The sequence below is a fragment of the Ictidomys tridecemlineatus genome, unplaced genomic scaffold, assembly GCF_052094955.1.
Source record: "Ictidomys tridecemlineatus isolate mIctTri1 unplaced genomic scaffold, mIctTri1.hap1 Scaffold_212, whole genome shotgun sequence".
In the NCBI taxonomy this organism is placed as follows: domain Eukaryota; kingdom Metazoa; phylum Chordata; class Mammalia; order Rodentia; family Sciuridae; genus Ictidomys; species Ictidomys tridecemlineatus.
Genome location: NW_027521824.1, coordinates 342836 through 369612, shown reverse-complemented (window position 1 = coordinate 369612; position 26777 = coordinate 342836). Strand labels below are relative to the sequence as shown.

The 26777-nt window shown below is 34.1% G+C and overlaps 1 long non-coding RNA gene across 1 annotated transcript in view; it reads right to left on the bottom strand.

Annotated features, from left to right (window-relative positions):
* Nucleotides 1–26777, bottom strand: part of LOC144373022 (uncharacterized) — a 143386-nt gene that overhangs the window by 25275 nt on the left and 91334 nt on the right. The window contains exons 2-3 of the long non-coding RNA XR_013432826.1: nt 20038–20131; nt 5905–6103 (exon numbers count right to left, since the gene is read on the bottom strand). This is a non-coding gene — a long non-coding RNA (uncharacterized LOC144373022). The remainder of the gene's footprint in view (nt 1–5904; nt 6104–20037; nt 20132–26777) is intronic.

Below are 26777 nucleotides of genomic sequence, written 5' to 3'. Positions count from 1 at the left end.
AAATTTTTACTGACTGCTGAGTAAACTACCAAAATTTTTGGTCAAATATTAGGGGTGACTATCTAGTAGAATTAGCAGTTGTTTTAAAGCAAACATTCCATGTTCAAATCTAATTCTTCTACATATTAACTTTCCCAAAGCCTCAGTTTTCTCATCTGTATAAGGGGAAACTAAAACAATCTGACAGGATTGTTACAAGTGTTACTGGCAATATGCATATACAAATGTACAGCAAAGCACCTGGTACAAGTAAATCACCCTTTGTGACAGGAATCATTATTATTATCAGTCTTAATGTTATTAAATGCAACATGAAATCCAATTTACACTCCCCCCGCCCCAGATTGGGAAATGTGTCTTGACCTGCTAATATGTCAAAGATAGTGTTTCTCCTCACTTTAAATGGAAAGAAACCTCAAACCTGAAAGAGCTATTTTTACAAAATCCAAATAGAATATGTACATGAGTTTCTATTTTGATAGTGGCAGACTGAATTGAAGACTAATTACGCTTATAAACTGATCACTCTCTTTTTAAATAAGGGGATACATGTCTAACCAAATTGCATCTGAATATTTTCTGTCAGTATGGTATGCATGGTTTATTTTAATGTTAATAAAAAGAGAGATTACAAAAGATTAGGCAGAATTTCAGTATGTTAATTTTGTTTCTCTTAAAACTCAGAATTTTATTTTTTATTTCTTTGCTCCTTATAGAAGTGGAAACTTTTAAAATATGAAAGGGATATGTAACTATAAAGCTAACATATGCACTTATTCATAAAAATGTAAAAGGGAATGTATACAATGAGCATCAATGTAAAAATTTTGTGTACAAGCCAGGTCTTCAACCTCCTTTTGGAAATTTTACATTGTGCAGACAATGATCCATATTCATACATAGACTCTTTTGTGCAAGTGGTGGCTATTAAAAATATTTTTAAAGCATTATGGTAATTCTTAATCACTAGTTATTTTTTTCATAGCCTAAAGAAATCAGAGGCATTGCTGATAGAATTAATGACAAGAGAAACAATGGTGAGATTTTAGTTCCATTCAGACCACCCACACCTCACTAAAAGAAAGAGTACAACCCGAACAAAGTAGTCATTATTCCAATCAAAAACTGAACATAAGGTTTTATTAGTACTTACATAACTAACTCTTATTAAAACACCATGAAAACTGTATAATGAGATCATTGTTATTCTGAAATGCTTGGGGCTTTGGATTTTCATATCTTAAATTTCTTAAAATCAAATGTATATACTGAATGTATAGCTAGAAACCTGATCACAGGGTTTCTGAGAAATGTGTTTTTTAAATAATTCTGTGTAACGTCATTCCTTGAATAAATAGTTCTAACATTTTTTTAAAACAAAGTTTGGTAGCTTATGTATTTGAAAACTACTTTTAATGGATTGCTTGGTTTGTTTATTCTTAGTTCAAGGCAGAAGCATCTTGACATTTACACTGCTATTTTCCTGCTTTCAGGGATTCTAACAACAACAAAAAAATTGCCTTGACCTGGATTAGCTTGAAATGGTCCTCTGAACTTTCACAAGGCCATTTTGGCTATCTCCAAAAGAACGTACTTTATCATAAACCTGTTGCCACATCTTTCATAAGGATACATGTGTAGGCACATGAACATAATGTCCCCCAACTTACAAATAGTCCGTGTTCCCTAAGTCACTGATTATAGCCATCTTTGTGTACTCTGATGTAACCTTGGAGAAATAATGTTAGAAATATAGTTACTTAGAGACTCCTACATTCTACTTAACCAAGATGTAACTAAAAAAATCAGATTTTGAAAGAAGAATAGGATGATTTTATAACTTAATCAGTGGATCTCTTTTAAAGGTAACATTTAGACTTTAATTCAGTTTTAATGATGGAGCTTAAGATGTTCACTTTTCTAAAAGTACCATTTCTACCTGGTACCCATTACTAGACACTGGCTCATGTCTGCTTCCTTCTCAAATTCCTATATCCTTCAATTAGAACCACTGCAATGGTAAACTTTGATGCTTCTCCCCCAAACCACATCAAATATCTTAAACTTTGGTAAAATTCTATTAAAATTCTGCCTAACCACAGTTGATGCTGCAGAAATGTGTGAGGGTGGGAAGAAAGGGGAATAGGAAGGAAGAGAAATTACTTCTTTCTAATTGCTATCCTTTAAATGTGTAAACATAGTAAATGTGTGATCTTATGCAGATATTCTACCCCAATTCATGAATATGAGTTCATATTGCTATATCTAGGACCCCTATATTTGGGCTGCCTATTAACAAAAAACCTTTGCTAATCATTTTTGCAGAAAGCAGTTTTGAAATCCCATGGTTTCTAGTCGAACATTTAAAATTTTCAAATCAAAAGTCTCTGTTTCCACTCATTTAAAATGAAGGAGCTGGTAATATTTAACTTTAAAGTCTATATAGACTGAATGTATCAGTGAATGAAAAAAAGGAAATAATAGATACAACCTCAGCCTCAAGAATGCATGCCTGTAAACCTAATAATTGATGACAAGGCCAGGAATCTTGCTGAAATTTGCTAAAATAAGCTAGGAAGAATACACACACAAGATAACATTTCAATCACAAAATGGCTGATGCCAAATTCTAAAAAGTAGTTCCAATTTTAAACATTAATACATGTAACAAACTCTGTCTCAGGAAACCAAAATGCTTACAGTGACATTCCCTGAACACTTTAAAAAATGGTTTTTAACCTCTTTTTTAAAGTACCTTGATTTATTTTAGAAGCTAGTATATTCAAATAATCTGTTTACTCTTTTTTTTAACTCCATATTTAATTCGATCCCCTCTCTCCAATTTTTTTTTACTTTCTGTGGAATATGGAAATCTCTCAAATGGTAGGTGATTAGCAAATGTTTACTAATGGAAAGCAATATATAATATATATTTTAAAATTTAAATGAAATATGTACCTCACTATAGTGATTCTGGTAGTAAAGAACCTTTTGTGTCATTTAATTTAACAATATCTCTCCCTAGGCTTTATGGAAAAGAGGGTTTGGAAATGAGAACACTAGATAGTCAGGAATAAAAACAGCATAATGATATACAATTATTTTATTTTGTAATTATGAATTATTATTATTATGAATCATCTTCTCACATCTTATTCTCATTTCATCTCACTTTATGTTAATATTAACAGCCTATTGAGATTTTCTATTTTAGAGATGAGCATCTGGTTCTCATGTACTAATTAGCTTGCAGGTCATCTGAATGGAAAAGACACATTTTAATGCTCAAACGTCTTCTCACTTTTGTAAATCCCAAGCACAATGCCCTTTCTCCACTATCACTTTTCTTTTTTTAAATATTTTTTTTAGTTGTTGAACCTTTATTTTATTTATTTATATGTGGTACTGAGAATCGAAGCCAGTGCCTCACCCGTAGGAAGCAAGTACTCGTCCACTAAGCCACAACTCCAGCCCCTCCAGTATCACTTTTATATGGCATTCTTAATTCTGAGAGCTATTCTACTGGGAATTAGTAAGATGCTGCCGGCAAAAGGCAATATTAAAACTACATTGTGTGACCAAAGAGCAGAGGCAAGTCAATGAAGAAAGGTGGAGTCTAAACAATGTGCGACAATGGAACATTTTTGTGCAGAAAAAGAAAAATTTTATATATAAGCCAAAACTTATATACAAAAATAAACTCAAAACTGATCATAGACCTAAGTGCAAAACACATAATAATAAAACTTCTCGAACATAGCGTAGGAGAAACTCTAGGTAACCTTGGGTTTGACGATTACTTTCTCCATACAACGCAAAAAAGCATGATGTGTGAAGGGAAAACCAATAAGCTAGATGACATTAAAACTAAACAAACTTTATATCAGCAAAGATATAAAAATCTCTTTATGAAACATATATCCGATAATAGGATGTTATATCCAAGTTACAGGAAGGATTCTTAAAATTCAACAACCAGAAAACAAACAGCTCAGTTTCGAAAAATGGACAGACTATTGCAACAGATACTTCATTGCTGAAGCTATGGTGATGGAAAATAAGCATACAAAGAGATGTTGCAAATCATGTGTCATAGAGAACTGTAAGTTCAAAAGAACAGATCAATATATACCTATTAAAATAGTGAATTCCCAAACCACCGTCAATACCAAATTTTGGTGAGAATGTGGAACAACCAAAAGTGTCATTTATTACTGGTGAGAATGTAAAATGGTAGAGCCACTTGGGAAGAAATTGGACAGTTTTCTTATGAAGCTAAATATCAGTTATTCATATGATCTAGCATTTGAACTCGGGAAAAGAATGTCAGATATATATCCCTTTAAAAACAGTAGCAAAAGTTTAGCACAATATCAAAATATTTCACAGTAAGTTTTCATCCCTAAAGTTTGTTATATGAATCAGGACATTTCATAATCAACATTTCAAGGCCTGTACAGCTGGGATAAAATGTACTCTGTTATAATATTACTCACTGAAAAAAAAATACCATTTGTTTGCTCATTATTAACTCAGGGGCAGGCAAATACTTACTTTTCTATTAAAAAATGCTTGATAAAGTAAATTAAGTACATACAGGTTATTGAAAGGGTAAAGAATTTACTAGATGGAAAACTTAGCTTATAGAGGTGTCTTTTATATCTAGTGCAGGTGCCAGAAAAAACAAATGAGGAAAGTTTACTATTTTGTCATATATCAAATATATTCATCTTGTATGATTTTTATTAGCCTCTAAATTTTTCTTAATAAATTAAGAAAATAGAAAAAATTACTAAATGTATCCCAAAACATAACGTGCCTAACCTGCTAAGGACTTTTTAATAAAGCTGGATTTTATGTGGTTTGCTTTTTCTCTTTAGTTCTTATTACAATATCTACCATCACTACATTTTATTTAATTACCTTATTCTTTCTGTTTCCCATTCCTGCACTAGAAGAACCTGTTTTTTAAAAAAAACAGGTGTTTTCAACAAGGAGAATGCTCCATTTCTGATGCTTTTAAAGAATGCATTGGAGCATACAGTTCATTTAAATTATTTTAATAAGTGACTATTTTCCAAAGTCTTACTGGATCATAGTGTTAGAAGACATTATATAAAGGCTGGGCATGGTGGTAGACACCTGTAATCCAGCAGCTTAAGAGGCTGAGGCAAGAAGATCTCAAGTTTGAGGCTAGCCTCAAAAACTTAGCGAGGCCCTAAGCAACTTAGTGAAACCCTGCCTTAAAATGTAAAAAAAAAAAAAAAAAAAAAGATTAAAAGGACTGGGGACATAGGGTTTAATCCCTAGTACCTACAATTTTTTTAAAGGATATTATATAACTATGGATTTAAAATGTAAATTTGAGTTTAAAATCATAAAGAGAAATTATCAAACATCAGAAATATGAAAAGCTTTTTTTTTAATAAAAAGATTTCATTTTACTGTCTCACTTTATTGACATAGAAATTAAGATGTGGAGAGAGCTTAGATGCTTGTTGGATCACAGAACTTTTGTCCTAAAAGCCAATATCCTAAAAACCTTGTGTTACCCAAATATTCAGATGCTTAAGGCATCCAGACTAGGATGTAATATCCACAGAGCTTTAATTCTGTTTGCTTTTTTCAGTAGCCATATCACATTTGACTGATGCTGAAATTAATGTAAAAATATTCTTAGTCATTTTCTATATGGTTACTGTTAAAATAAGTTTTCTTTATTCTCTATTTTTACATTTGAACTTTTCTTTGGCAGAGGGATAGACTTCAAATTGTAGATGTTACGGCCTCATAGTTATTTTTTTTAAGTGTCGTGTTCACAGAAAATACATATTTTAAAAATTAAAACAACTTAATCAAGGGCAAAAATCAATAAATAAATACATTTGGAAATAAATATCCTACCTATAAAAACCCGGTGGCACCTGCTGCACCAGGAAGCTCTTCTCCATGTCTTGGAGGATGTCATTCAGCATCCGAACACGGACAGGAGCTCTCTCCTTGGGATCATTAGCAGGTCGCATTTCATCTGACTGAAAGAGTTCAGCGCTCTCCCGAAGTCATGATGCCATGGCTAGCAGGTGCTGAGCATTGGGATGATCACCTGTGGAAGATAAATGAGCCATCTCAGAAGAGACACACTCAAAGGAGCAAAGTCAACTTCTGCCATTGTGACTCTAAGTTGTAAACCAGGCAGACCACCCAAGAAGAAGTGTATTATCTGTGACAGTTCACTTTTTTTCCTGTCACTTCATAAAAAGGAATGTAGGTATTTGAATTTTGCCCATCACAAGGAAAAGATTCCACATCAATTAAACTTTGATAATGTATTCATTTTGCCAAAAGTGTTGTCTAACCTAGTTTTCATAGTAATACTAAATTAAGTTTATTACTACCAGTCATAGTAGCAGTAAATAGGTTCTGATTGTTTAGAGATTGCTATATTACAGACATTATCTTGAGCACTTACTTAATTATTTTATTTCATATTTACCAAACCTTGCATTGTCAATTCACCTTATTAGAACCTGAGAATGGATTAAGGTAAGCAAATTTCATAGGTCATCAAGTAAGGTAGTAACAGTCCACAATTAGAAACCCAGTTTTTCTGATTCAAGTATTTACACTTACCATGGAATATTCTCTAATAAGAGAAAAATATAAAAAGAGTCATCTTCACTTCTGACAACATGAAATACATTACTATATGTCATTATATGTATGTGTACTCTTTTTTTTTCTTTACTAGAGATTTTCTGTAATTTGACAGTGAAATAAATCTTTGAATTTAAAATGCATCAAAAACTATCTGGTGTAGTGTCAGTTTTGTTTTGATTTTCTTTTGAGAATTGTTTCTATTTCTTTTACTTGTTTTGCAAATTACTGAAAGTTCTTCTTATGCTAATGGTGGTTACAAGAGGTGCACAAAGTCACTCCTTTGAGAAAAGTAGCACTAGAACTGTAATGGACCCTGAACCCTAAATGAGACAGTCCACCTGACCTAAACTCCTTCTTCACCCTATACTATTTGAGTGAGATTGATAAAGTTACTGAGCCTCAGTGTCTTTAATTATAAAATGAAAGTAATGATAGAACCTACTTTATAGAATTGTTATGAAGATTCACTAATTAATAAATATAAAGGATTTTCCCTACGGGTAAGCAGTTCCCAGGTGATTTGTTTTGAGACATCTTTTAAAACTCTTTCTTTTGTCATATCATGACAGGGGCATTCCTTCATTCTCTTCCAGACATTCCACCACATCACTTAGTTTTTAAGTGAAACAAAAGGTGGTGTCATTCTCAGGAGACTCGGTACAAGTGACTCCAACAAGGTCAGTGCATCACAACAGAGGACTATTTCAAGGCAGGGTGATGAATGAATACAGACTGAAAAATCTAAATTGGCAGTCTGAGAGTGTGACAGTGAGACAGGCAGATGGAGGGATTTGAGGAGGTCTGATGTTGCCTTCATTAGGGAGAGTCCTGGATCAAAAGGACACATCATGTAAGTACTCTTTCCAAGTGAAATCCAAGAGATCACCAGCTCCCCAAACACTTCATGAAAATGCAGATCCCCAGGTCTGCTTAATCTTTCTAGGGGTAGAGCCTGGGAATCTCCATTTCAATATGTTACTCCAATTATGCACCTTAAAATTTAAGAAGCACTGCAGAAAAGTAATAATAAATTAAGAAAAGGAAAATAAGTTTAGAAGTAGTACTGATGCATGGAATAGGTGAATCATAGAATAACCAACCTCCAACAAAATAATATTTATTATTTCTCATTTAAATTTAATGGGGACTGATTTACATGTCAATTTCTTTAGAGTCCAATGGAGTACTGACACTCAATAATTGCTTACTAAATAAATCTAATAAAGCATGTTTAGAAAAAGGCTAATGATAAAATAAAATTTTGTAAATATATAATCATTTTGTAAAGGATACAATGAGATACACAGGCAGTGGTATAAGGGTATAAGGAGCATTTTCAGAAAATATAATAATTGTTTTTATTATATATGCACAAACCTAGTAAAAGACTTTGGTAGAAGAAAAAAAGTATACTTGAAGCTAATATGTAGTTCCCTGTTTACTGAAATTAATATGAGTAAAGTCATTTGTAGGAGTCCACAAAGTTTTGGCCTTTGATATTCTTAAAATACATTTCACATTCATTATCTTGTTTGATTTTACAGCAAAACTTGAGGTTGCTGGAGCAAGTATTTTTATTCATTGTGCAAATGTAATCCCAAATATGTTGCTCAGACTTATTTTATAAAGATTTTTCTTAAGTTATAATGATTCACCAAAGTTAATATATAGGGAACTTAGAGGGAGTATCTGTACAAGGAATGCATAAGATGAATGACTCACATTCAGAGTACACTGGAATTGAAAGACTGAACAACAGAAAAAACAACTTCGACATCCTTGAGAGTCTTCCATTTAAGAAAGAAAAATCTGTTCTGATCTAACATACTCTACAGAATTGAAGGCATTACTACTGAATCAAGTGAGACAAATTGTACCATTCTACCTTATTTAGCTTTAAATGAATTTATCTTTCATGGTGGAGCAGATTTAGAAAATTGACAGCTTCAGGAACTAGCTAGTTCCACAAAGAACCCTGACATAGAAACCTGCCCCACACAGGTACAGTATGCATTGCTTCAAGGGTTCAAGGTTACAAATTAAAAAGCATCTCTGCTTTCCATGTACCCTCAATCATTCTGATATATAAATAATTCTCCACATAATTCCTAGTTACCATTTCTCTGGCAATTAGAGCTTGCTTTTTTTTCCCCCTTTAAACAGGATCCAGAAAGAAATGCCCCCTTCTTCACTGGAGCCTTGGTGACCCAGAAGGACTGATCTTTTGTGCCCCTTGGGACCTGCAGTAGAATGTCCAATTTGCTGTCTGATGCACTGTCATTTCCCTGACACTGAAACTGTACCAGGCATTTCATTCAACCAACAAGTGATTGCACTGTGTACTTTTATCATACCATCAAAGCATTTGCAATATTTTTATCCTCATTTGCCTTGTCTCTCTTGTTTTCTTGACTGAAAAGAATCACACATGGTCAGCAAATGTTTTGTCTTTGCATTTTCAGATGCTTGCATAATAACTGTTCTATGGTAGTTATTTATTAAAAATTTTGTTGACGGAATGTTGAGTTATAAGATAATGCCTTCTTTGAGATATATTATTATGTTAAACCATGTCCACAAAATCATTCAAGGGAGATGTTTGGTGCATCATGAGCAACAAGAAATACTATTTAATTTACTTTGGTTGCAACAAATCAATTGTTGGAAAAGAAAAGAAAGAAACTTAAAAGAGAAGAGGTAATTCAAGGTAATGAAAAGTTAAACTAAATTGAATTAAAATATTCCTTACAAATAAGCTGTAAAAACTAATATGTAAAATTTCACTTGAGGCATAGTGAATGTTGAAATCACAGAATTGAAGAGGCTATTAAAAGTTTAAGTTTAATAAAACAATAAGTCCATTCGACTAAAGAAATTGAACTGGAAACTAGAGATTTGTCCTAGATAGGGTTATTTTTAAGTTATATGTACGGATTCTAAACACCAAGCACTTAATGTTCAAAGACAGATAAAAAAGAGGCCAGTGAACATAATTTCTATCAGTGCAGTCTTGAATAAATTACTCAAATACTGTCCTTCAGTATGTTTGGGGGAAATGATCATTTCACTAAACACAGTAAAGGAGTGAATCTAGAGTGTTGAGATCATGAATTTACCTAAACATCAAACTTTTAAGATGAGCTCTTCAAAGTCCTAGGATTTTACCTACACTGAAGCATTGGAAAGAGGTTGTTTTATCTGTAAACAGCAATATTCATATCTTACTTTCTTCCCTGAATCTTCACCCTTCTAGTGGATGGATCTAATTCTTACATAAAACTTTCCTCTCATAGCTTATTGTGGAGAGAATGGAGGTGGATATTATAAAAGAGACAATGGACACTGAGATGGATTTTGATATCTGAACAGGTCAACTCAGAAAAGACCTAAAGGTGTATTGGAGGAAACAAATCAGGGAATCCTCTGCCTTCCAGCCAACTTTTATGATTACTGCAGATCTTCCCCTCAAGACAGTGTGGTTCATGAGGCAGCCAGGTGCAGTAGGAAAGGCAGATTCAGGCCTGACCTAGGACTTACTAAATGTATACATCTGGCCAAGACACAATGTCTCTCTGAGGCTCAGTTTCTTAATTTATAAATTGGACTTAATCCCCAGCTCAGTTCTGAGCTAGAGTGAGGTGGAAATGTCACAATGCCAGAGCTATGTAAAGTGACCTTGATAGTATAGCCTAGGTGCTTCCCTTGACTCAGAAGGTACTCCCAAAGTGTCTTTCAAGTGTAGATCAGCAACTTCCTATCCACATATGACTTCCAGATAAGGCCTTTACCTGCAGGGCTGACTGCATCCACTGAGTCACCCAGGTTCCCACCTGCCAGGGTCTGGGCCCTGCAGGCACCAACTCTCATCTGAAACACTTCACCGTGTGATGAGTTTCATTGGCATAAACTCCTGTGTATTATGTCTGTTTTACAACTTCTGACAAATTTATACCAGTCCTATTTTAAAGAGTGATTTTACTGTCTATTATTATGGTCTCTTCAGGGCTTTATACTCCAAAAGTTTTTTGGATTTTAGTTTATTTCTATTTCTCTATCTTTTGGTTCTATTTTGTGGCTGTAGTTTTAAAAACCCACTCAATTTCATTTTAAATTAAGAGTGAAATGTACTGGTCATACTCTAAAACTACATTTTTATATCAAACAAACACAGCCTTTTTCTTTAAAGTATTTCACAGTACCTATTCTTCTATGGATGAGCTTATCACAGTTTTAAAGGTGCTAACAATTGCACAATCATAGCTTAGACTTCACTGATTTATAGTGACAAGAAAAAGTATGATTTATGTTGCACATAATATGGTGGTTAAAAGCAGAATAGGAGATTATTTGGGGAGGAAAATGTATGTTATTTAATGTCATCTTCAAAATATCTTGTGGCATCACTAAAGAGAAGAGAAAAAAATTGCCAATATGGTTTCAGCCAGTGGAATCAACAGTCCTTCATTTTTCTACATTTTTCTATTCTTCATGCTGCCTTCTTTAGTATGAATCACACTGTATCACCTTGGCTGGTTACTAAACGATGTTATACAAGCAAAACTCAGGTAAAGCTAGAAATCTGTCAACTAGTGGAGTATTGATACTCATAGAATCTAACACTGATTTTATAATGCATGTATATACAGGATATTATATACAGAAGACAATGGATAATTTGGCTAAACAATACAATAGAAATGCTTTTTTGCAAAAATGCCAGATCAGCAGGTTTAGAAGAATTCAGGTAGCCACTTTCTTTTTAACAAAGTGACAAAAAATATTTATAAATTTTTAAGATTTTCCAATAATCTAGATGGCCCCAGCAAGTAAAAATTTAGCAAGATTTCAATATGCTACATGACACGGGTTCTACCAGTCTGTCAGCCTGGTGCAGAAAGTGAAATTTGGGCTCTTTCTATCATTCATAGATGTCACTGTGATATATTTGTGATTAAATGATCTAGTTATTGGCTGCTTTAGAAGAATGAGCCAAAACATTCTTATGAATTACATTTATGTGTGGTTTATTCTTACCATTATCCTCCTGCAGCAGAAATCTGGAATTGTATGTTTAATAATATATGTGAGTTTAATTATGTATTGGCTAAACCAGGAAATAGAAAAAGACCAAAAAAAAGGAGCTAAAACAAAATTAATCACAATGAGGGCAAGGGTATTTATGTTCTATTACAAGCCAAGATAAAAAGATTTTTTTGTTGTTGTTGTTATTTTCTTGGTAGGGATCAAATCCAGGACCTTGTGCAAAAATATTTTTTATAGAAATAACTTTAAAAGTGTTGCCAGGGAGACAGCATACATAGAATAAAGAATTATGGTTCTATACTGTCATGGGCAAAGAAATTTATCCTAAAAATACATTTAGAGAGAAAAGTCATCAAACAACAGACCATTACTATAATGTAAGAGTACAAAAAATGAGAACTCACTAGCAGCTTTCAATCCCCATACTGTCACATGTAAGCAACTAAAAATGAAAAGCAAACTTGGGTGAGCATGTAAGTAAAGGATGACCACAAAGAGAAGCTGACTGTGAGACAGAAGATAAATAAAAGAAGTAGGTTCCAAGGAGAACAAAAGGAACAGGGATATTAGAATAATAATTAAGGGATAGTATGTGATAAAAATATAAGAAATGGTGTTGAAGAAAAGCTTCCTTCTAGATGCAAATGTAGACAATGTGGAGAAAAAACAGATTCTCTTACAGATCCAATAGTCTCAAGTCCTTTTTCTGAATTAGGTGTGGATTACCAACAAAGGCAATACAATTCTTAACAGAGCTTTACAGTTGGAATTCATACAAAATTATATTGAACATCAAGACTAAATTTGTTGTTAGAAATATTTTATCAGATTTCTTCATTAATCCAAGCAAGCAAGTTAAGATACCTCTCAGAGAATGCTTTGAAATCCTTGTGACCTAAAGGTCAGTTTTCAAAATGCCAATTCAGGTTCCAATGGCTACCCATCTAGCAGGATTCAGAATTCCCATGGGAACAAAGTCTTTCTTGGAGTTGCTTGGATTTCTAACAGAGTGCCTTGGGCTTCTTAGGGAGTTCGGAGCACGAGGTAAGCAGTGTACAGATCCCTTACTATCCATAGGACTGTGTAGAGTTGGAATTTGTGGTAATTAAAACCAAGATTGGAGACATGCAATTTGTATAGCACAGAACTTTGTTTTACCAGTTGGAAAATTCATTCTATATTACTCAAAAAGAAGATTAAATACAGTAGATATGTCTATATCACTTGTGATTGTAGGAGTTAACAGTGACACTTAAAAGTTGAAACTACAGACACAAAATGCTTCTCTTAGTGGTAGGATCACTTTGAAATACTGTCCCTTCTAAAATAAAGTTATGGGCATTAATGAACTATCAGAGATAATAAAAAAAGAAAAAATCAGATCAAATCAGCATTGTCAGTTATTCAAAGAACAGGAGGAAATGCTGCTAATAACTATTTTACATTTAGTGAGAGAATCAGGAGGTGGCAACAAGCCATAGAATTCAAAATTATGTTTCTTGCTAAGTCTTTGGCTTGCACTAAATAAATGTATACAGAGTTAGATCAAATAAAAATTTATTTTCCTTTATTTGGTCATATACATTTTTATAATAATGCTAAATAATTAACATTCAGAAATTTGACAAAGAAAAATAGCAAATATTAAACAAAAAGCATCAGAACTCTACAGTTGTTATCTAAAGTGTTGCTTTATGCTTAAAAAGCAGATAAAGTGGGAAATAGTGAACTAAGATCACTTCTTAGTCTGCTTCAGGTTCCAGGATATGGTTATACTTTAATTTTTTCCTTGATGCCTCCCTCTGACCCAACAAACCAGTCCCAGTGCATTTTGGTGCAAACTTTTCTTTGTCACAAATATATCTGAAGTGTGTCAGTTACCTTTTCAGTTACTATTTGTGCTCTATCTTCATAAACCCATATAAATATTCATTTTATATTATGTGTTTGGCATTGACCAAATATTAGGAGCCAAGGTCACTCATCAAAATGAGCTTCCAAGAATGACACAATAAATCAACTCAAACAAATTATTCACTGGTAAATTATCCTTCTTTCGGGTGGTTGTGAGAACGGTGGAGAATGGTCTGCTGCTACTGTAAACTAGTGTAATAAATAAACAAGATGGCCGGTTGTCAAGGGCTAAAAATTACACTGTTGAAAATGCAATTGGGTTTCAGAGACCTTCATCCTTATACACTTTGCAGGAAGGAGAAACAGTATTTCATAGTTCAGCCCTTCAAGGTCACTTTTTTTTCCTACTGTAATTTACAACTTAAGACTAATCACTGCTAACTGTCATAAAAAACTAAAAAATATATCAACAACTTAAGTTTGTATTACGCAGTAAAATTATATTCCCGTTAACACAATATGAAAACTCTTTTTAGATAATGACATTATCTATCATTGTAGACAAAAATGAAATATTAATTTAGGTGTTGGTAAATCCTGTCCATTATTCACAATTAGTACTTTAAAGTATTCTATTTTAGAAACAAAGTCATTACCAATATAATAAAAATAGAACAGGTGCCTACAATTTATCTAACATTTAAATAATGTTTGACCATGATAATTTTAATTCGGTAGTGATAAACTACAAAAATGTATCCTTTAAAGGGGATCAGCCATGGGACTTTGATCAAATATTCATTCATTTCCAGGACATGGTAAAAAGAATTTTTTGAACCTATTATCTATTACATTTTGTTTCAGTGTGCTTTTATTTTTTAAGATGGGTGCACCTCAAAGACTGGCCACATTTTCTGAGTGAAAGTGACAGAGAGAGATTCAAGGAATTTCACATCAAAAGAAAACAAAACACAGAAGTAACCAAAGGAAGAGCTCTTCACCTGCAGCAGAAGCAGTCTGTTAAAACAGCAAGAAGCCAAAGGGCTCCTGCTCATCCAACCCAGAACGCGCATTTCAGGCAGAGCCTCATCTGTACAAAGCAGTGCCGGACCTGGGGAGGAATCTTTGGAGAAAAACTGAAGTCTTGCTTTTTAGTTTTGTCTTTTTCCTCCCATAATGACATGTTCTTGAATGTAACTACTGAAGAAAAGCTTATCAATGTGGCCTCTTCTCAGGATATTTACTTTTTTGTTTGAGTCAAAACCTGGCTTTTGCCTATTGACAATGTCCTCTCGGATCTCAATTTTTCCCATGCCCTTCCTATCATGGGCCCCTGGAGGATATTCTGAGTCATTTCTAAGTTACTGTTCATGCTCTAAAGAATTTAGTTCCTGACTCACAGTCGCTCCCTCTTCCACCACTTCTGTCTTAATTCTTGGCAATTTCAATGTCCATGTTGATGTATTCTGGTCTTCATTCGTATTAGCCAGTTTAGCTTTCATGACCACTTGCCACATTTCCCATGGTCCCACGCTGGCCTGGATGCTATCATTGCCAATATCCATACTCTCCTTTTCCAGGGTCCCATTTGCTGACCACCCTTCCTATCTTTCTAGAATCAATTCTTTGAATTGCCCAAGACCTGATGTGGGCTCTTCTTCCCCCTCCTTGTTCTCACTCCTGCATAGACTCACTTTGTTCTACCGTGTTGTGATACATCACAAGAAACACTCCTTTGTATGCAATCTCAGTTTGATCTAACTAGTTTACTATCCTTTTAGAAAAACCCTGGTCCTGGTTAAAGCTAAACCTCTTGGCTTTATGCCTATGATGGGTTTCAGGACACATTATCCCAAAGTTTGGCACCTTGACATTTGAGGAAATATCAAAAACAAGAAGTTCTCTCTGATCGTCTCCCACTACTTTCCCCTGAAGCAGGCCATAAAAGAATTCTCTGACCTTCCTATGAAGTAGGTTGTAAAACTTTCCAATTGAACATGCCTTGCCTGTACCTGGAGGAAGAAACATTCTTATCCTTGAAGAGACAGGAATGCAGAGAATAATCTGAACAAACAGATCAGATCATTGGTAACCACCCACCTCCATAGTTCATTATCATTAGGCCATAACCTTCTGTACTACAATCACCACGATCCTATACAACTGTCTATTTTTCATTAAAGTTAACTTAAAAATATAATCATTTCTCTCTTTCTTTGGACCTTCATTTCTGAAGGCTCTTCTGTCACATGAAATTTATATTAAATAAATCTGTTGGCTTTGTTCTTGTCAATCTGTCTTTCAACAACTATCAACATGGTGATGAGTTAAGAAAGAAATCTTTTATCCTTTACACCTTCATCTCCATCTGAAGGCTGGAAGAAATGTATACTTATGCTGAATTACATTTATGATTACAGATTTTTTTTGGGATTTGTTTTGTTTTATTTTTGGTCCTGGGGATTGATTGCAAGGATACTTTACCAACAAGCAACATCCCTGCCAGGATTTTTAATTTTTTTGTATGGAGAGAGGGTTTCATTAAGTTTCTTAGGGCCTTGCTAAGTTGCTTAGGCTGGCCTCCAATGGATCATCCTCCTGCCTCAGCCTCCTGAACAGCTGAGATTACAGGTATGCTCTACCACAGCTGGCGATATATTTATTTAAATATCTATTTCTTCTGGACCCTTAGTGTGCCCAATAAACTTGTCACATTTTTATAGTTCTTTATTCTCCCACTCCCTTACAGAGCAATTTTACTGCTTTTTCAGACTATAGAGACTTAGCAAGAGCTGTCCCAACCCCATAAAACCATCTACAATAAGCTTTGTGTTTCTGCACATGGCTATGGATGTACTACTGTGTTCTTGCTTTGGGCTGAATGGTTATGTTCCCCCCGAGTTCATATGTTGAAATCCTAACTCCCAATCTTAAGAGGTTGGGTGTTTGGGACAATGATTTGATTATGAGGGAGGCTAGAACCCTCAAAAATAAGATTAATGCTCTTATAAGAGAAGCCAAAGACAGCTACCTCACCTCTTCTACCAGGTGAGGTTATAGAGCAAAATGATACCTGTATTGCTTTGCCTTCATCTTGGACTTCCAGCCTCCAGAACTGAGTGATGACATTTCTGCTTTTATAATTTACCAAATCTAAGGGACTTTGTTATAGCACCCTAAAGGGACCAAGACAGTTCTTAATTGAGGCAAAGTCGTTTAAACTTATGCTTCCCCTTTCAAGAAAATCAGTCCAGAAATTCTCCTTTTCTCTCTGGTTTGAACAATTTTTCCCTATCCACTGTAGCATTGTCATCAAAGGAAAAATCTGATAAAGTTTCTTTGCTCTATAATTCTTAATAATTACATCACTTGCATTCAGTTTATTCCTACCCATTCTCCATTGAATCCCTTTTATCAAGCTTTGCTTATACCATTACCACCACTACCCAAAACAACAAAAAGGCATGAAAATGTCTGTTTTTGCTGATACCCGCAGTGACCTCCAAATTGCTAAATACAGTAGTAAATTCTGTGTTCATATCATTTAGCCAATCAGTAGCATCTTCCATGGTCCATTACTCCCTGTTCTTCTTCTTCTTCTTCTTCTTTAATTTATGGGGCTTTGAGATTTCACATTCATTTTTTTTTCTCTTATTCTTTGGTTATTCCTTCATGAGCTCCTCTGATTGCACCTCTTCTCCCAATTTCTAAATCCAAGCATTCCCCAGACATCTTAGACCTTCATTCAAATTCTTAACAACTCAGTTAGGACATCTCCCAAATTGACACTCCCCATTTGGATCTCTCCTTGGTACTCTGGATACAGCTGAGATAGGGATTTGGAGATAAAAGTAGAGAAACTGTCTCAAATGAAACATCCATAAAACTCTAAAATGCAGAAAACACCAAGAATCATTGAGTGGCAGGAAATGCCCATGACTGTTGCACTTTTGAGTAACCCAACCCACACCCTTTGTCTTCATCCTTAACCAATGTCTTTGCCTGCAAAAAATAAGAGGGCAATGTGCAAGCCCAGGAAAAACTGGCATGAAATTGTGTACTTCCACACTGAGTCCAACTTTAGTCCAGCCCCTAACACTCCGTACCAACTGGCTCTGTTTTCTCCCTCTAGGGATGGTCCACATTCTCCTTTGAATGTTCCCTTGCTTTCCTAAATAAATCTCTGTCCATGTCTCTGGCTTGTGTGGAAATTCTTTTCCATCAGGGTATTCCAAGAACTCCCTGTTCCCTGAGCCAAGTTCCCCCTTATCTCCAGGAACTCATTGAACCTTTCTTCAAAGACATCTTTTCTCCTGTAACACAACTGCTAAGTTCTAGTGTAACATTCATTTTGAAAATGCAAGTTTGATCAAAAGATATTGATCGATATTAGGGCAAAATTTAAGCATAATGGTATTTTCAAATTTGCTCTTTTTTTAAAAAAAAATTCTGCCTCTTTTTTATATTACAGAAAACTATCTATATATGAATGTATGTTTCTCAGAAGTGGGAATTTTAATTGTTTTTTGGCTGTATTTAGCTTTTGTATTTTGTTTTAAGTTGGTTTTTATTTTATTAAATTAATAAATAAGGAATTCAAGAGATCCTGTGAAGTCCATAATGATTACATGAAAAAAATCTGTAGATATTTTACTTTATGAAATAAAAAATCATAATTCATATGTTGAAAGTGGTCCTTAACCAAAAACAAAATTAATAATATAATTCTAATGATGAACAATAGGTCCTTTTTTGAGCTTCAGTATTAGCCTACTTTACCAAAAATGTTCACATAGCAATTATAATGTGAAATATTAGGTCTAGTTATGGATTTTTAGAAATAAACTCAGTTGTTTAAAAATGATAGCATTTAGCATTTAAAATACTATTGCTAATACTTTTGTTTTTGCTGGCTTTATTGCTTTAACCTTTCTTAAATATAATTTTTCATGTCTTTGTTACTAAGATGTTATACATTTATCAAAGAAAATTTAGACTCAGAAAACAACTTTATCATTTATAATTCTATTATATTATAACATTTTGAAGTCTGCTCTTTGGGTATCCTTAACCTGCATAATAGCTACTCCTTTTTAGATGGACAGTATTTACATAATGTAAATAATGACCTCCTCTTTTTATTCTCTGAAAGCTTAAAGTATCATTTGCGATTTTCTACAGGATGAAAAGGAAAACCAAAGAAAAAGCAAAATAATCAACAGAATAAATAAAATAGATGTTCTAAAATATATTCTTGCAGAAAAGTTATTATTCACAGAACTATTTGGTCTCTTATTTATACCTGTTCTGTTCTTACTTTGCAAAATGTTATATGCATAGCTATCCAGTTTTTAAACCCAAAATATTCTAGACAGCAAATCTGAAGTATGGGAGATAGAGTTACTGCTATAGGTATCCACACTGGAGACTGTCAGATAAAAGCAGGAAAGAACACAACTACATGAAGACTGACTTAAGTATACAAAATGGAGAGCATGTTGAGGACCATGAGGGACACAAACAGACCTATGGCTCTATTGCTCCTGAGTCATAGTTGTTCAGCCACTTTAGTAAAGAATCTTTATGAACTATTGAAGGAAAAAATAATTGTTGGAGAATTTTCTGAGTAAAATGGCAATCCAGGTAGTTAAGGAAAAAATAAAAAGAACTAAATTTCTAGTTACTGGAAATCTCTGACTCTAGAATGATTTGTTTTTCAGAGATAACCACTTAAGCACTGTAGTTGGAATATTGGCTTTTGCATTGAGAAGTAGTTGTCTACAAATGACTCATTAAAGACCTAATAGGAAGATGTGTGATTCAAGACAAGAGTGAAATCTTTAATTATAATATTGCTCTTTGTTGTGTGGTTAATGAAGGGAAATAGGAACCTAATGGAAAGATTCATATACAGAAATAGAGGAAGTGAGAGTAATTATTAGGGTGGGGTCAGAATTCTGAAGAGAGATCCATATTCAAACATGAACGGACTAAATCGAGTCTGTGGAAATACTTCTCTGGTTGTCTCCTTATCATCTTTGACCAGAGACAACATTTCAGTCAAATGGAATGGGGCCCATACTCCATAGAAACCAATCCCAAAGGAGAAATTTCTGGGGCATCATTGTTTGGAATGACTGGGTGTTAGGCACAATGTTGAAAAAAAATAGATCAGATCTCTGAACTATATTATCTCATATGTAACTGGTAAATAATGACAGAAACAGAATTAGAAATCTCTTTGATTAAAGAAAGCAGGGAGACCGGGATTTAAACTCTTCTGTTCACACTGTGTACATCTCATTTGTGTTGACATATCAGTTAAAATTCTTCCAGGCCCTTCTCATGATAAGTCTCCATAGGAAGGGAGGGACACCATTGCCATAGCTAATGAGATAGTAGGTGACTTCATTTATTCCTTGTTGAAAATTAGTTGAATAATTTTTCATTTTCTAAAATTATTATAATTTAAAGAAAAATTACCTTTAAGGCTGTTTTGAACTTCTAAAGCTATATCAAGAGCATTAAAGGGCAGAACTGGTTCATTGGCAATTTGCAAAATCACTTCTCCTGAGAGCTGAAATGAAAAAGAAAAAGTAATTAGCATTTGGTAATTAAGAGTTTGCTTGTTTATTATTATTATTATTTCATGTATTTTATACATCTAGAGTATAAAAACACAGAAGGAAAAATAGAATTTAATAAAAATCTCTATTTTCTTAAACTTCCTTTTATATAAACATAACATTTTGTTCCTTTTCTTTTTGAGCTAAACTATTATGAAGTATCTCCTCTAGTTGAAGGAGCCATAACCAGGTTTAAAATATTTCCTTATACAATAGTTCAGATCACTATCACACGAACAGTTGAGATCCACAATCTGCTTATCAGACTAATTAAAACTCCAGACAGAATTAATGCTCAATTTATTTCATTTAAAATATAATTCAATATAAAGCATTCCTTTAATATTTTAGGAACTATTTTCCTTAATGTTTTACTCTTCCTAACCATGTTTCCAAATGTCAAAACCAATTCTATTTATATATTTTTTTCAGATCAGTATTTAAATTTTTAAAATGAATAAAATTTCAAACTGCATTTCCAAAGTTCATATCTCGAGTTCATGTACACGCATATTCTACCAACAACCCATCTGAACTTATATTTGAAAACCAACATAAGCACCACAGCTGAACCAGATCTGTTTCATAGACTCAACAAGTCATTTGTGCTCAAACACACATCTCAAAGGACTGCAAGGCTGGCAGCAAATGTCATTGTTCTCTCTCCCTCTCTCACATAACTGATATTTAATATTTACCTAGGCTTAAGAAATGTCCCTATATCTTTTAAAACTCTGAATCCAGCGCCCAGGGAATGACTTGTGTTGAGATTATTAATGCACTATGAAATGTGAGTAATGAATGAAGACATTGTGTTGTGAAACCACACAGGGAAATCAGCATACCACCTTGAGACAGTAAGGAACACATAGAAGATATAAACTTACAAGGAAAATAAAATTTTATAATTCATATATATATATATATATATATATATATTCAACAAGAACAAAATTTCATTTAACATTTAAAATTATATTTTTCAATTGTTCGTAAAATTCACATCGTGATAAAAATATAATTCAATTTGATTTGGGAAAATGTGTTTTCTAGAAACAAATGAAAGAAAGAAGCACCTTTGATCCACCTTCATTCCTTTGAGGTACGTTTCCCTGCAAATGTAGTAACCAGTACTTTCTCAATGACTGGGATGTCTTTGCAGAGTTTTCTCCCCAGCATAGTGATCACAAATATTCTGGGAAACTGCTGGCATGGATCATGCTGCACTACAGGCAAGGAGAATTGTCTGCAATAGGTTGATATTAATCCTCTTTCTATTCCACCCACCCCATCCAAATTGTGTAAGGGACACTGATATTTGGAAATAAATTATTTGTAAAAAGAAATTTTTAAAGAAGATTAAGAAGCATTATGGTTTCCTTTTCCAATTTGCACTGGATAATAGAAACTACAGAACAGACAAGTTTTGTTTACACTTTTGGAATCTGAAAACCACACATTACAGAAGATTAAAATGAAAGAAGGTGGAAGGAGGAGAAAGGCGACCTTGTGTGCTGCTAGAGAGACTGACTTGTTTTGTTATTTTTTTTTTAAATTCATTTGGCAGCTCCTATAGCTGGAATTTAAGCCAACCACCTTTCTATTTCTTTCAATAAGAACCTGGCAATAAAAAGTGGGACTTCCTAGGCACCTGGCCCATGATAAAATGCTTAGACTAAATCAGCCTATTTGCAGTTTCATAAGCACGAGGGAAATTTGTACAGCCCTGTCAACCATGTGAGAAGAGATGAGCCAAGCTGCACACTTTCTTCACGCACTCTGGAATTCAGTATTTGTTGGGCACACCAGGGCAACTCAACTGCCCCTTATGTTTATGGAAGACCTTATTCTTTTCCAAGTGCTTTATACTTATCTCATTGCATTATGCTGACAGCCTTAGAGGCTGGTAATGGGAGAATCAATATCTTATGCTAAAAACACTGAGGTCAACAATGCAGGAGGCTGAAGCAGGAGGATTGTTGCAAGTTCAGGGCTGGCCTCAGCCACTTAACAAGACCCTAAGTGAAACCCCGTCTCAAAACAAAAATATAAAATGGGCTGTGGACAGAGCTCAGTAGAAACCCTGGGTTCAATCCCAAGTAAATAAATAAATTAATAGAAAAATAATAATAAAACAAAACCCAAATATTGATAATCAGAATTTACTGAGCATCTACTAGATATATCCTGTACTTTTCAAAAGTTTAGATATTTTCAAACATGATTCTTTAATTTTACAACAGCTCAGCAAGGCAAGCATTTTCCATTCATATCATAGAAAATAAAACTGAAGATTGTAAAGATTAGGTAACTTTCTCAAGTCATTCCCCAAGTCTGACTAATTTGAAGGTCTATGCTGTTGGCTTTGCTGTAGCATAAAATGTATAGTAGGATCCAGCAGAAGTCCCTCAGCTGGTTGTTTGTAAAAAACTACAACTACCATATTTCACCTCACAATCATTGCCACTACATAATTGTTGAATTCTGGTTTTTTTTCATCCAAACATTGGTTTATAACCTTTCATTATGTGGTTGTTGCATACTATAATTCTGCATACGTGGTAAACAGAGCTGCAAAGTATTCACCAGTGGCACAAAATGGATGAGCATTTGTCTTCTCACTCACTGAAAGCACGATGCCAACAATTATCAGTTCATGCACATTGTCAGTAGCTTTCCAAAAGCCCACTTGCAGGGTTTATTCAGAGTGCTGCAGTATTAATGGCAAACACATCTTGTGTGAGTGGTGCAATGGACAGCACATCACACAATGAAACCAATGATAAGGAATGAAATGGGCCAAAGCAGTAGAGAATCTTCTAACAGAAGATAAAAGTTTCTAAGTTTATACTTAGCAACACTGTAGTACATTTTCTCAGTTTGACTATAATTCACAAATCAATAACATCTAATCTGTTACCATTTTCCCTCCAGGGTGGAAAAATGTTTGCTAATCACAGAGAAACAATGTATGTTGATTTGGATTATTCGATTTTAATGTATATTCACGGGAATTCTATGTATTCTAATCTCACAACAAAGACAATTTAATTTAGTAATAAAGATTTTCAAGTAATACTGGCACAGTTGTTTTCAAAAGCTTTACATATTGGTTGTCCCCCATTTTCTTGCAAAGCAATTTTCCATAATCATCTGCAATGATTATGTGGTTAAATACAGTGGATCTGGCTCCTTTACTGTTCTTTCTACTATACAACCATCTTTTCTAATATATATATTATTTGTAATATTGGCCAGTATCTATACTATCTTATCTCAGCCCCTTAATGATTATGATATTTAGATCTCCATGTGTAGTATTTGAAATTTTCTTTTAAATACAGGTATGAGAAACTCAGTCTCTAATTCATATGTGAATGGAGGTGGGGGGGGTGCTTTGAGAGGTCATGACAATTAGATCAGTTCCTGAGGATGGGTCCCCGTGATGAAATTAGTGATTGTAAGAGGAGAAAGAGACCCAGGCTTGCACTCTCTTCAGCTCTTTCACAATGTGATGGTGTGATGTCTTCCACCATGCTGTGACAGCAAAAAGGCCTTCACCAGGTGCTAGCACCTTGATATTGGACTTGGGCCTTCAGAACTGTGAGCTGAATAAGCTTCTACTGTTCATAAATTACCCAGTCTGCAATATTCTAATGACACAAAGTGGACTAAGACACTGCAGCACACTTCATCAGCAAAGAATGATTCAAATTCTGTGAAATTCCATTATTATAACTTTACAAGGACAAACTATGCCTCATGACCCTGGTGTTCTTCCTTCTATACACCTCTTAGACCATTTTACTCCTGGTCAAAAGATGAAGAAAAAGTGAATTGGAAAGAAAAAATTATTATGCAGAACAAAAATATTTTAAATTATAAAATAAATTAATGATCACCACATTGCAAAGGCATTCTTTTATTACTAAATAATATTGACCCTAGTGGTCTCATTGAGGTTGGGCAAGGTCTGATTGTCAAAAAAATTATTAATTATACATCAAGTATTTTAGATTTTAAGGGTAATAATGGAAAATTATAGTTATCTCAAATAAAGTTTGCTTTTTCTCCAACCTGATACAATTTTAGTTGTATTTAAAGGTTCTTAAGAGTATTTTAGGAAAGTTTTACACAGGAAAGCTTCATTTTGGGGGAAAATATTATATACACTCACACATAGATGTAGCATACATTTTAGACTTTTTCTTAAATTTAGTAAAGAATAATAATAACCTCTTTCATTTTGCCCTATGGGATGTGCTTATTTATCTGACTCTGTCACAAATCTAGATCAGTTTGGAGGGGAAAAAAGATAAATCTTTATTTCATAAACTGTGAATATTTAGAAAATAGGGCTATTTTTCTACCCTTAATTATTTTAGCCCATTGCTCAGCATGGTGATTGTATTTGCAGTAAATGCTTCAAATGGATTTATTAGTCAAGGCACAAACAATGTAGTTGGATATAAATAGGTTCACTAAAGCAATAACAATACCAAGGCTCTATAATGTAATTTTTCTTTAGTTGCAGGCCAAGAAACTCATTGAACATTGTGTGGTTTGTTTCATTTTTGTAAATTCATAGTAAAGTAAGCAGAGTTCATATCTCATACATGAGCTGTAAGTTAAAACTATCATTGTGGGATTGTTTTTATGCCCTCAGTGAAATTTAAAATACAACAGAATCCTACTGCAGAAGTTGATGCTATGAGATAATCATTACACCTGTGTTATAGGTAGCATGAGAAAGACATTGAGAGAAACTGTATCACTAGGACATGGTGTGACATAATATGACAAAAGGTAGATAAATCATAAGCTTTTTTTTCTGAAACTTAAGTCCTCCATAATAATATATCATTTTATCCTCCTGCTATTGGCCTTTATGAACGTAAGAACGATAAGCAAGTTCTTTAGCAAGACCTCCATCAAAACCTTTCTGCAGAAAGACACCCTTGAGTTACTCACTGGCAACATCAGTTTATTCAGTTGCAGAAAGAATTTAGTAGCACAAAGTTATTAAATATGAAGCTTTTGTTTCCTACAAACAACAATGTTTTATTCTATCTTGAAGACATCAGGTAATTACACATCATATATGTGTTTTGGGCTCAGTAAGGTGGAGGGTAACAGAGGAGAAGTAGTCCACACTATGAAAGGAGAATGAGCAAAACCCTGGAGGTAGAAAGAAGCACAGACTTTTTATACAAACTTGAAGAATTCTTTTTTTGACTGGAGCATAGTTCTTGATTAGTGGGAAGGGAGCTGGCATCGGGAGTCAGAAAACTTGAACCTCAACCAGTGCATAGGGCCATGATTCAGTGATCTGCAGGGAGTCCTTTCCCTTCTCCTAAATTTCAGAGCAGCAGTATTATCTGATAAATTACGGTATGGTGAGAGTCTGCATAGCATGATTTTGTGGTGTATGGTGACCTTCAGGCTGTTACATTCATCCTGAAGTGGCCTGGTTCTGATTTATAGCCTCTTAATACTAGAAAACCCCCAATTTACCAACAAATACCCTGTAGACAACAAACTTCATGGCAGCCTTCCAGGAGCTGGGGGACTGGGGGTAATCTCCTTGAAGATAAGACCTTCCAGTTCTCATGATCCTTTTCCGAAGTTAGGGTATCAGTATAGGAGAGGTAGTAAAGATATTACTTCTGACATACCTGATGTATTTTCCCAGAAAAAGGAGAAATTATATAGTGTTACACAAAACCAGTACACACAAATCTAGGCACTCATAACATGGCTAAAATATAGCTTTAAGCCTTCCATTACCTCTCATCTAGAATGTTCCATAAACTTTCTAAATGATCTGACATTCTATATCTTACCAATTCTTCATAGTATAGCTAGAGTTATATATTCAAAATATATTTTGTGTGCACCCCTCTAAAGAATAGCCATATTTGTGTTACTTCCTTTCTGTTGCTTGCCCTTGACAGGAAAAGTAATGGAATCCGTATTGAACTTCAATGTCTATATTTGACAAAGTTTACTTAAACAAAAATTATTTGAAAGTTAAACTCTCTTAGAAAATGAAGGACTTATATAATCCTGATAACTACCAAAATGGATACTTCTGAGAAAACTCACATCACGGAGTTTAATCAGCAAGATCCAAGTCACCCTGCTCCCTACCCTCAGCCCAAGAAGAATCACCATGTAAGAGCTGCATGTGGAAGTAGAGACATTCAGGCACCTGGAAGATATCTCCTGTTGTTGCCAGTGAGTAACTCAAGGGTATCTTTCTGCAGAAAGGTTTTGATGGAGGTCTTGCTAAAGAACTTGCTTATCTTGCTTACGTTCATAAAGGCCAATAGAAGAAGAAGAAAATGATATATTATTATGGAGGACTTAAGTTTCAGAAAAAAAAAATGGTTTGAGACCCAACCCTTTCCCTCTTAAGATTTTGAAAATACTGGAATATTCTTGATGGACTGAGATAGACTTAAATAAGTTTCCTAGTAGCAGAGAATTTCAAAGTCATTGAAGAATTCCAAAAGCCTCTGAGATAGCAATTTATTTTAAGAAAGATTTTAACCCTAGAGATGTATATCAAATATTTGATTCCAAAACGTGGGGCTC